The following is a 13794-nucleotide window of genomic DNA, read 5'->3' as shown; positions in this document are numbered from 1 at the left end:
AAAGGTGAAACACACTTTGAACGCAGATTCTAGCCATCATTGAGGAAATTAAGGAACATGTCTAAAAAGAATGACTAAACAATGGTAAAAAATCATGAAAATATCATTTAGAATTAATCCAAACAGAAATAACTACTAATACGAGGTACAATCGCATTAATAATATGTGAATAATCCGCATCAATCTAATGTCAGCACGAGAAAACGTACTTCAACATTAAATAACCCTCGAAAATATTAAATTCTCGAGAAAAAGAATTATCATGATTTTTCCCAAATGTTTCCTAATTTTATAAGGCCTCAAAATATGATAATTTTGAATTCCACCAAACCTATCTTATGGCATTCAAACCTATATTTTTCCCCAAAAAAATAGCAATTAGATTTGCCAAAATACCATTGATATTTTAAAAATACCAATTTTCAAGATTTTTAAAAATAATTTCTAGAAAATTTTATTTTTTTTTAGAATCCTATTGTTCACAAAATTTCGAGTTCCGCCCGACAATTCTCAAATCCAATGAAAATTTATAATTTTAATGGATTCTCTAATTTTCTAGGTCAAAAAAATATATTTTTAAAGGAATTTGAATGGTCACGGGCGCCCGAATGGACACACCACATGCCAAACACCAACCCCACATTTTCCAGAAATTCAAAATAACCTTTGTCTTATTTTCCACTAATTTAAAAGAATTTTTTAAAATTTTTAATTTACCCTGAACGCATAAGAATACGATCGGTCAAAAATTTCAGAATCCCAATGGTTTTCCCAGAATACGGAAAGCCAATAGTTTTGGGAAAATGAGAAGAAAAAAAAATCAAAATGTGAAAGGTCAAAAGTTTTCGGAATCCGAAAGGTCAAAAGATTTTCCAGAATTCGGAAAGCCAAAAGGTTTCATGGGAATACGAAAAGACAAAGGGTTTCAAGAAAATAATTTCAAAAATTTTCAAAGAAATGTTTTTCTCAAAATTCATATTTTCTCTTTTTCTTTTTGGCTTTTTTCTAAGCTTTTTGAAAAGTTTTCAAAAGCTTTTTTTAAATTTTAAAAAAACTTATTTTTTAAAATATTAAAAAGCTTTAATAAAAGCTTTTTTAGCTTAAGCTTCAAGCTTATGAAAAAATGATTTTTTTTTGGGGGGGGGCGATTTTCGTCCAGCGCCGCACAGTAGCCCCCCCCTCGGGTTGCGAGAGAGATGGAGAGGGAGGAGCCCTCTCCTCTCTTCCACTCATCACCTTCTCCAATCTTCTCCACTCCCTCTTTCTCTATTAATAGAAAGGTTAACATTTGATTAATCATAGTTAAAAGATAACTATGATTAAAAATTAATCAACTTGCCTATTAAGAGGCGTTCACACGGGCGGTAGGAAAATTCAAAATTGAGAGGGGAAGAGGATCCAACGCACACGAGAGAGCATTCCATGCATCAATTTACTACCCCACTCTGCATTTTAGAAATTTGGCTGAAAATCGAAAGAATATCCGCGAAAAACCCGCAAAAATGCATTAAAAATATATTTTTAACCCTCAAAATGCTCTAAAATTTTCTTAAAAACTAGAAAAAATTCTTTAAAAATTGTAGAAATTCAGAGAATTCATTCTACCAAAAATATCTACAGTAAAATATGCGGTATTTTGGTAAGAATTTCCATTAATGCATATTTTAAACCATAAAAAATAGAAAAAAATAGCATTAAACTCACAAAATTCCCCCACAACGTCGATTTTTTCATTGAATAGAGGAAACACGCGTTCCAACTGCCATATTGATGATCCACATGAAAATCATCAACATAAATCAATAAAATAACATTTTTAGTTAGTAAATATTAAGATTTACTTTTAAAAATACCAAAAATTACAATAAGAAGGAAAAAAATAACAACAATTGACTAGAGATTGCTCTGATACCACTGTTAAAACCCTAAGATCTCTCTAGACAGTTGTTATGCATAAACTCATCCACTCCCCGAGCCCAAGGGATGCATATATGAATTATAATGAAGTACATCATACCTTTACCTTGATGTCCCATACCATCAAGAGGTATAACTCCAATATAGTAGCATGTAGCTATAGTGTGAAATGGTAGGTGAGTAGATATAATCCTCTATACAAGAGGACATCATATCATAACCTAGCCTCAAGATAACATAGTCTCAGCCTCACTTGAGTGTGCCCCATGCCCCTATTATATAGGAGGGCCCTCAAGTGACTCTTGACTCTCCATTTTCCATGTGTGACCCTTTGGATGCCTGACCCTAACCTTAACCCTTAAGGTTAGTCCTAACCCATGCTCCACTAGAGCTTGTTTCCATGCTCCCATGCTCACAAGCCTAATGTGGGTTAGCCTCCTAGTATATGCACACATAATGTGCATATAACAGATTCCCTTCGTTGCATCTTGTATATAAAGTGTCCTAAAGTGGTATTAATTTTTCAAGGATCCAAATATAAATCACATAATAATATCTTAATGCCTGTTAAAAGCATTAAGACATTCTAATGCTACATTAATTGATATTTTAACTTACCTTCCAATTTTATATGGCCTTCATCCCTAGGCGAAGTTTTTTTTGGGCATCCATAATCCAACCATTGTCCTCAATCCAACTATGAGTGTGTAGAACAACATCCTCATTATCTTGGCCTTAGACATGGTTATGGCCAAGATTTATGTATGTATGTATGTATGCATTTTGACCTTTTTTTTTAAGAAAGTGGAATAAAAATATGGGATGTTAAATGGTATGGATTAGTGGGAACTATATGGGAACTCTCTGGGTACTCCATTTGGCTCATTTGGTGTTCCCATATATTTGACCCCACTTTGGAGTTTGTTAAATGGAAAAACTACTAGAAGCTTACATAACAAGGTATGAGGCACATTCAATATCTATGGGATGGCCTTTTTTGTTGGGATCTTTTACTAGGTTGGAAGATCTAATGTTTACAATGACCAAGTTTGACAAACCTTAGTATAGCTATAATGATGAGAAGAATGAAAAAAGTCTACAAATATAGTATAACATACATGGATTTTGTAATGGTGTTTTAAAGGAGGCTCTCCCTTACTCAATCCAGCGAGTGAATATGATTTTGTATAAACACTTTGTGGAGGCTCTCCCTTGTAATGGTGTTTGAAAAAAGGAGGCTTTGCCTTGGTCAACCTAGTGAGTGACTATGATTTTGTACAAACACTTTGTGGAAGAGGACTTGGAGTTTGTAGTTCTTAATAAATCATGGAGAGGGAGAATTCCTATGAAAAGTTGGTCCTAGAAATTCAAAAATCTATGGAGCTCTAGGGTTCCTCTTGTTGAGAAAACGTGGTGCTCATGCTAGATCAAGTGTGTGGAGGAAAAGAGCTCCCAAAATACAAGAACAATATCTTGCTTATTAAGTTGTTTATGAATACAACTAGGCCTAGTTGTTTATGAATACAACTAGGCCTTGCTCAATATAAAATGTCTCATAGCTCTACCTTTAAATAGGTGAGCAAGTGGACCTTAAGTCCATTCACACTCACACCCTTCTCTTCCCCTTCTACATAACCTTAGTCCCTTAATAACCCCCCTCAATACCAACTATGAAAGAATGGAATAGGTGGTATTGGACATAGGATGCCTTTATAACATTAGGCGTACAAGGTTTGGAATATAGGTGTGATTATCTAGGATTTACAAGTATGTTCCTAGAGTCTTAGAGGCTAATACAATGATGCCATCTAAGTCTTTATTTATTGTCGATGAAGATGTACACCTCAATGATGGTGCACCCCACTCTTTATGTTTGCTTGACTTCTTCTAGATGACATGCTTTAGACATACATGCCATTGCTTCCACCACATGCTTTCCACCTTGACCATTCTCACACAATGATCAAAACAAGGCTGCCACCCTTGCTTAAGTGGTTTGCTTATAGATGTTCCTTCAACATGCTTGATACTTCCTTGAATACCATATCTCCTCCATGGGCAATGAGGTAGATTTGAATGGGAAAGGGAAAGGGAGGGTCTTACCACTTGCCTTATGGATTGGTCAAGGGCAGTGTCTACTCCACAATTACAACAACTTTTGTGCATGTTGGCTAAATGATACCCATTAGGGTTTGAAGGTTCAAGCTTAATAAAAATGAGTAATTAGTTGAGGTAAATGCTCAAACCAATAAGGTTCATCATCCTTGGCTCAAGAAGGAAAGGGCATGGCTCATAATGTTGCCAATGCCTCTTACAAAAACAATGCCAAAAGATGCTTAAAATCATGACAAACAACAAGGTAGAGCACTTAGTGATGCTATGCTCAACCTTACAACTCATCTTAGACGATGAAAAAGTTGAATATGCAGCGGAATAACATGCCTCTTGGGAAACGAGAGCATACGGCTTATGACATGCCTATGCCTCTTACAACAAGAGCCTCAAGGGTAATACACAACAACATTGAAGATGAACACTTAGTGTACATGTGTTCAGCTTTAAGCCACTCAAATATTGAGTTTGTTGATGAAAAAACCAGAAATCTTCAATCTCTTTGGCTTATGAGATGAAGACAATTGGTTCATGGTTGCACCATTTCTCCTTGGAAGAAACAGGTTGACGATGAAGACTTGTAATGTGGCACTTATGGTGTGTGCCCAGCCTCCAATGTTGATGAAGAAGAGCCTCCTTAGTGTAAAAGACCTCCTCCTTTGATGGTTAAGACCACCTTAGTGTTAAGAAACACTTTGGTTGGTGATTAAGATCACCATTAGTGTGTAGAAAACACAATTAATGCTTAAAAGCATATTTTTAGTATCAAATGACACTTATTTTGGTAATTTGTTCACCATTAGTGTTTAATAACACTATTAGTATTTAAGAACACTTTATAATTACTTCCCTTTGCTGGATTAATAGCTTAATTAGTATTAAACAACATAATTAGTGCTTAAAAGCACACTTTGAACACTTTGAAAGCTTGAAAGTTGATGTTGATGTTGAAGCTTGATGAGCATGAGGTTTATGGATACCTCATGTGAATGGAAACTCTTCAAAATCAAGAGAAAAACCAGCAACAAACATTCACTACACCACTTGATTGATTAGAGCAAGGGAGGTGATGATATGAGCAAGAAAAAATCACTTTGAAGCTTTAATGGAAGGCTTGAAGAAGAAAGTGAAAGAGACGCCTGGTCTTTTACTTCTAGCCGGCGCATCTGTGGATGGAATGAGCTCATATTAGAGCTGTAGAGTCCTCACTTAATGTGCTACTAAAGCCCTCAAACACCATCCCTTATGGTGGCCCATAGGCGTGCAATTGTTGTACGACTAGCGCAGCAAAACAGGCGACGCACACAGTCAGCAATGCCGCAGCGACGCAGAGAGGAATCACACAATTACCCATACGAAATGATGCGCCCGGGAGTCTACTACACTTCATTAGTTGAAATCTTTGAGAGATCTTGCCTCTACATGCTGCTGGAAGTCCTCCACCATGAGAGGGTTGAGCTCCACACAAGAAGAGATAAGGAAAAGTGAAGATTTTTGACCTATTCTACACCACACAAGAAGAGATAAGGAGAAGTGAAGATTTTTGACCTATTCTACACCACAAGTGGTTCTAATCAACCAAGCTCTAGATACCATGTTGAGAAAACGTGGTGCTCATGCTAGATCAAGTGTGTGGAGGAAAAGAGCTCCCAAAATACAAGAACAATATCTTGCTTATTAAGTGATCAACCAACAGATCCATATAAAAGAACCATGGACTCATCCGTTAAGGACCAGCAAGGTCAATCAACTAGATCCATGCCCGAATTCAGAAAACAACTCTTACTCCTTGTTCCAATATCTTCCACAACGCACGTGTGGGTATCGTCAGCGACCCAGAGCTCGAGCACCGTATGGTCAGCACCCTCTAGGATCCTTTGCAGGTGACCTAGCGTTCACTCATAGGTCGCTTCCTTGGTCCCTCATCCACCATACCGAAAGCTCACCATTTTAATTGAACTGTCGAGGCTAGTCAAGACCTCAGCCGCCCTTGCTACGCGAGATGTCCTCCAATGACTCTGCATCAGCTATTGCAACTTTATCAGATTAGGTCTCCACGACCTCATTCACAAGATGGTCAAAATGCTTCTCCAACATTCTTGACATAAAACAGTCATTTAAAAACAGTTCAAAAATACAGTTTCTATAACGAACTCTCATCTTTCCACATTGCTCCACATCAAACCACATTAATTAATTCCACAACCATTTCATAAGTATTCCTATTCTCATCCAATCTCATCATTTTCATCTCATCTCATCTTTCCTCAATTTAACCTCATCAGATCTCATCCACTCACATCTACCCATATTCACATCTCAACACATCACATTCATTCACATCTCATCCATTCAGACCACATCACATTCACTCACATCACATCTCATTCATTTTATCTCACATCTCATTCATTCACATCTATCTCGATTCACATCCCATCACATCACATTCATTCACATCTATCCCGATTCACATCCCATCACATCACATTCATTCATATACATCTTATTCATTCACATCCCATCACTGTATCACATTTATTCATATCCATCACATTCATTCTCATCACCATTATATCACATCACTTCTATCCACATCATATCTCATTCATACAAATCTCATCTCATTCATCCACATCCATCCAATCGTTCTCATGTACGACTACTCACATCTATTCATACATTCACATCTATCACTTCACATCCATATATATTCATGTCACATCTCATCTCTTTACATCACATCACATTCTTTCGCATACACATCTATATCCATTCTTTACATACACATTCACATCCATTCTTCTCATACACATCCTTATCCATTCTTTCACATACTCATTCACATCCATTCCTCACATACTCATTCACATCCATTCCTCACATACACATTCACATCCATTCTTCTCATACACATCCTTATCCATTCTTTCACATACTCTTTCACATCCATTCCTCGCATACACATTCACATTCATTATCATCACATACATTCACTCACATCCCATATCATTCATTTACATTCTGATTCACATGACATCACATCGCATCTATTCATTCATCATCTATCTGATTCACATATTATCTCATCACATCTATTCACCTCTATTCATATCACATCCATCCATCCATTCGCATCTATCTAATTCGCATCACGTCTATTCACCTCACATTCTCATCATCTTTATTCACATCACATCCATCCATTCATTCATTCCCATCTATCTGATTCACATCACATCTCATATCTATTCACCTCACATCTCATCACCTCTATTCACATCACATCCATCCATCCATTCGCATCTATCTAATTCATATCACATCCATCCATCCAATCATCATCTATCTGATTCACATCTTATCTCATCACATCTATCCACCTCATATTCTCATCACTTCTATTCACATCACATCCATCCATTCATTCATTCCCATCTATCTGATTCACATCACATCTCACATCTATTCACACTTTTGAAATAAAAATAAATCTTTTATGCATCTTCCTATGCATAAATTCAATCTTAATGAGAATAACACATTTGAAATAAAAATAAATCTTTTATGCATTTTCCTATGCATAAAATCAAAATTAATGAGAATAACTCTTTTGAAATAAAAATAAATTCCTTTATGCATCTTTCTATGCATAAAATCAAAATTAATGAGAATAACTCTTTTGAAATAAAAATAAATTCCTTTATGCATCTTTCTATACATAGAATGAAAATAACACTTTTAGAATACACAAACGGAGGGGATTACTCTTTTTTAATAACATAAAGATAAAACTTATTTCCACAAAATTTAAGAAAATTTTACCATAACCTCCTTTGTATGGCTGACCATTTCTCATTTTTTACAATCTAAATCTACTTAGAATTTACCCCAAGATGAACTAAAACACTCTAATCTAATCAATTTTCACTTCTAATGAGCAATCAATAGGAAAAGTTTAACTTATTTTGTTTGTTTCACATTTTAGGATAAAGAAAGGCTAAAATTCCTAATGAAGAGAAGGGGGAAGCCTTTCCATCAAGGCATAACATCCAACTTCACATTTTAAAAAAACAAGAAATCAGAAAACCATAGAATAGAATTTAAAAAAAGTAGAATTTCTAACTTACATGGAGTTTTGTGAGCTTTCCATTGGCTTGAGGGATTGAGAGTTCTACTCTTGCTTGGATCAAGAGTGGCCACCAATTCTTTGTAGAGGAATTAGTCAAAAACAAGTGAATTATCAAAGAATTCAATGTTTTTGGCTCTGGGGAGGAGTAGAGTAACAGTGCATAAAACACTATTAACCTTTACAAAGAGGGAGGCTTCTATTTATAGGAAAAAGTGAGCCTCTAACCAAGCAAACTGATTCTAGAATTTTCCAGATCAGTTTGGTCACTTTTTGACCATTTTTAGGTCACTTTAGCTTACTTTTTGGATCTAGTTGAAACAGGAGAGAGGAGAGATAAAAATATCTCATTGTTTGTGAGTTTAAAACTCATCCACACATGTGAAATAGGCACCTCCTTCATGAGGGGAATTCCCCACACTGAGGTGTCAAAAATGCATCATTTCCTCCAAATATCTCTTCTTTTTTAACTAATAACCTTGTCCTTAGTCAACTCTTCATGTTATGTGAGTATTTGCTCATTTTTGGGAGATTTTCTTTTATTCTTCAATTTATCTCCTCCCTACATTTGGATTAATCTTATTGGTCCATACGAACCTTAATCCAAAATTTTCAAAAAATGTGGACCCTCAGGATAAGGTCCTTTTTACCTATTTTTAATTAATGCCAATTGCACATTAGAAAGTTCTTTTTGAATTTTTGTTTCAGGAAAAATCATTTTAAACACTAGGAGGATTTTTATATCCAGAAATATCTCAATTTTAAATTACCTCCCTCTAGATATTTTCTCTCTCTAGGCCAAAACAGGGTAAAACAGGATCTTTCTTTTATTTCAGAGAGGGGAATAATTATAAGTGTTGAAACATACAAGTGAATAGGGTGTGTGCGGGAACAAGCCCTTGGTTAGAGGCTGTAAAAGAGGATGAGTAAATGTGAAAAAATCTGTGAAAAGGTGAGAAGAATCTACTAGGAGAGAATAAAGGGTAGCATGAGAAGATTTAGGAAGTGTGGAGATATTCTGGGAGATATTCTGGGAAAAGTGAAGAGGTGGAGAGAATCAGGGAAAAGAGGTGGAGTGAATCAAGGAGAAATCAGTGGGATTTGATGCTTGGATGTAAGCTCTATAAATTGAGGCATTGCCCTAATGAGAATTTGCTGGTTTTTGGTTATCCATGCCTACATTAATCTATTTGTTAATTACCCACTAATTATGTCTTAATTATTTACTAATCACTTTGTTAATTATGTTGATTCTAGTGTTTGATCCACCATAGCTCATCACAATGCTCTAATTTCAACATGGTATCAGAGCCATGCTAATTTGTGAGCCCATTATCTTGCTAATTATTTTGCTAATTAGGATTAGTAGAAAATTATAATTTTTCCTCTTTTTTCAACTCACCTCTGTACCCCCAGCCAGTGGAGGAGCTCCCCCTCCTTGCACACATAAAATTAGCCCAAACCCTTCTAGCCATAGATAGCCAACTCCTTGCTACTCCAGCCAGTCGAATCAGAAGCGCAAACCGCCAACTCCTTGCTACTCTAGCCAGTCGAATCAAAAGCGCAAACCGCCAACCGGATGAAGAGAAATTGTGTTTTTATCAAGCTATGTTTTTCTGCAGCAAATCAGTAATTTCCACTTCATCAAATCAAATTGCTCTAATTCCTCTTAGCCCCGGGGTTTTTCAAGCATGCTCTACAAGCTGGTGAAGACAAAATTCAATTTTATCAAGTCTACAGTGAGATCCAAGGTCTTCATCAAATCTACAGGTGACTTTGGTAAAACAGAGATTAAGCTTTCAATATTTGGTCAAATCTTGTGTTTCTTGGCTTAATCCTCTAGACTCATTGCTATTGATGGGTTTGAAAGCATTTGAGCTCATTTGAAGTCTAAGGCACCAGATCTGGACTCCCCGCATACTCTGTTTTTTGCACACAAAATAGTGGATTAATTTGCTAATCAATGATTAATCAGTGCTAATCACTATATTTTGATGCAATTGAGGGTTCAAATTAACCATAAAGTATCTGATACAGATTCCTATAACTTCATATTACAATTCAGAGTTGGTTTGATACTCCAACCATTCTGTACAAATTGGTTACCCTTGATTTAATGTAATTTTTGGGAAAATTGTGCTGATAAATTTGTGATAAATTTGTGATAATCATCATTTACAGGCATTAACCCTTGGTTAATGCCTATAAATCTCACTCAAATTCAAGATTATTCACAGCCAGAGTTGCATTTGGGAATGTGCATGAGAATGAATGCTATACGCATTATGTATTGGGCACATTACATCAGTGTAAACATGGGATCAGACACTGCCCTTGTCCAGAATAAGGCAAGAGGTAAGACCTCCCGCATAAATTTGGGTTTGCATTGCATAATGACACAAGATGAACATCAAAAGCCCAAAGGAACTATCAGCAAAACATTGAAACATGTTGCTCACATGGAGCAAGAAGACCTGACGGACAAGCTCATGGCCCCAGCCATGAAAGAAGAAGAATATCTCTTTCCAAGAGGAAGATCCACACCAAGAAGATCTAAAGGAAGACATGGACTCGAGAAGAGAAGCTGCCACAAGAAGAGAAGCTGCCCCAAGAAGACTGAAAGAAGAGACGAACGCGTGGAGAGATGCTGCCACGACAAGAAGACTGAAGAAAAGAGAAGATGTGAGGCTCCAAAGAGTGAGGAGCCATGTGAAAATCTTTGAGAGAGAGAGAGAGAGAGAGAGACCCCACAACACAATGTAACCTGCCCCAACAAAGTAAAACCACCTCTGAGCCACCGATGATGTAGGCCACGTGGTAGATGTATGTGTGAGCACTTTAGTCAAGGTCGCGGCCACTTATAGTAGCCTTGGACACATAGAGAGAGAGAGAGTGTCAAGGACTATGGAGTTTAGGGACTTGAGGCACTGGTCGCGGGCTATCAAGTAAGAGAGAAACTTGGTACATGGTCGAGGTGTGCTAAGTTAACTTGAGGGGAGGTGTAGACACTAGTCGCGGACTATGAAGTAAGGGGAGGCAAACTTTGTATAGGGTCTAGGTGTACTAGGAGTATTCACTTGAGGGGAGGTGTTGAAATATACAAGTGAATAGGGTGTGTGCGGGAACAAGCCCTTGGTTAGAGGCTGTAAAAGAGGATGAGTAAATGTGAAAGAACCTGTGAAAAGGTGAGAAGAATCTACTGGGAGAGAATAAAGGGTAGCATGAGAAGATTTAGGAAGTGTGGAGATATTTTGGGAAGTGTGGAGATATTCTGGGAGATATTCTAGGAAAAGTGAAGAGGTGGAGAGAATCAGGGAAAAGAGATGGAGTGAATCAAGGAGAAATCAGTGGGATTTGATGCTTGGATGTAAGCTCTATAAATTGAGGCATTGCCCTAATGAGAATTTGCTGGTTTTTGATTATCCATGCCTACATTAATCTATTTGTTAATTACCCACTAATTATGTCTTAATTATTTACTAATCACTTTGTTAATGATGTTGATTCTAGTGTTTGATCCACCATAGCTCATCACAAAGCTCTAATTTCAACTAGGAGGATTTTTATATCCAAAAATATCTCAATTTTGAATTACCTCCCTCTAGACATTTTCTCTCTCTAGGCCAAAACAGGGTAAAACAGGATCTTTCTTTTATTTCAGAGAGGGGAATAATTATAAGATCAAAAGGGGAGGTTCTTACACCTGTACACCTCAAAAGCTGGAGGGAGGAATCTTACAATGCAGGCTTCCATGGTGACCTTCTCCCATATGAGATGGTACATTTGGGACTCCATGCATCCACTCTCTCTTACATTAGTATCAGAGCTTGGCTCTTGATCCATGTTTTGATCCATCATACACATAACCCTAGTTTCTAAAATTTTCCTAATTTCAAAAAAATATCTTTAACAATTTCTAAGTCTTAGCTCTCCAAAAAGCTTTCTAATTCTTAGTAGAGACTTATTTTGAGCATTATTAATCCTAATCTTGACCTAGATTGCTCAAATTAACAAGCCTAATAACAAATTTTCTATTTTTCCCCTAAGTTTTGGGAATTGCTTCCATGTTTTGGCCATTTTCACTTACCCTAGCTCTCCCAAGCTTCACTAACCCTACCAAGGCTTATGAGGGATTGCTTCAAGCCTTTTGGAATCTAATCTTGGCAAGATCAAACCTAAAGAGGAGACAAATTCAAGAAATGATTGTAGGCATATTTTCGAAGCCATTAGACGTATATTGATGGTCGTGATGCTCTCTACAAGTGTATAAAGGCTTCAATAGTTTGTGTGCAAGCTTTGGTGAGTGACTTTTTCTATTTCTTGATGTTTTTAATCTAGATCTTGATTATTTGGTGCTTCTTTGGTGGATCTTGAAACCCTAGCTTCCATAGCTATAGAGTTACATGTTTCTTCCACAAAGAAAGGCTTCTACTTGCATATCATGCTCTCTTGAAGCCATTTGGATTATCTAGCTTCTTAACTTTGTAAGAACTTCCTTCTTTCCTTGAATCATTTATGTATATAAGTACGTACACGCATATGCACATACATATGTATGTAGGTAAATATGTGTGTATGTATGTATGTATATATCTACATACATACATGTATATTTGTGTGTATACACACACACACACACAAAGACACAAATGTACATATATATATAGTAACAAAGGGGATTTTAGGATTCACATGCACATGGGGGATGGGCCTAGATACATGATTCTTTTAGGGGCATTTACACATGTGGTGTTAGGGGCATGTGGGCCTTGGGACTATAAAAGGCACTAGCCCTAGGACTATTGTTGCCTTTTGAAACCTTTTGAAACCATTTGACATCCATACACTTATCTTTCTTGGAGCTTATGCTTCTATGGGGTTGATTCATGGCAGTCTTTCCTGTTTTGGTGGCTACTCTCTATGATGAGTTGCACGTGTGTGTACTCCATGCTAATAATGACTGTAAAATAGTCAATGACTATAGCCTAGGTACCTTCATTACATTGGTATCAGAGCTAGATCCCTTCCTTACACACACACACACACACACACACACACACACACACACACACACACACACACACACACAAGCGCATGTGTGCACATGACACACATATATATGCAAGAAAGGGATTGCACTCAATTGGGATGACGTGCACGAATCCTAGTACTCATTACATGGAATTCACACAAGGGTGGAAAACCACCCATGGATCATTGAGCCATAAGTTTCAAGTGAAGGTTCTATATTAAAAGATGTCAAAAAGGTACAGAAGCTATCCTATAAGTGACTTATATAGTCATTTACTGCTATGACTATTCACACATGAGCTGCCCATAAACCCAAGTCTTATGTCCCAAATTGTGCCTAGGCCCTCATCCCACATATACATGTTCAATATATCGAAGCACATAATTTTCTACATTACAAACCATCCCCTCCTATAATTATTTCATCCTTGAAATCAAAGGGTAGTCATACAAAAAAAAAATCAAATTTGGGTTCATCCTCAAAACCTATATAATGCATCCACCAACATGTTCTTGAGTAGTGTAGGACTTCTTGCACAAGATCATGAAGCCAATAGAGTAATGCACCTCTAGAAGATCTAAAATCTCAATCAATGGTATTTGA

This window comes from Cibotium barometz, chromosome 56 (genome assembly GCF_041138505.1).
Source record: "Cibotium barometz isolate CiBa-2024 chromosome 56, ASM4113850v1, whole genome shotgun sequence".
Lineage (NCBI taxonomy): Eukaryota > Viridiplantae > Streptophyta > Polypodiopsida > Cyatheales > Cibotiaceae > Cibotium > Cibotium barometz.
This window is presented reverse-complemented; position numbering follows the sequence as displayed.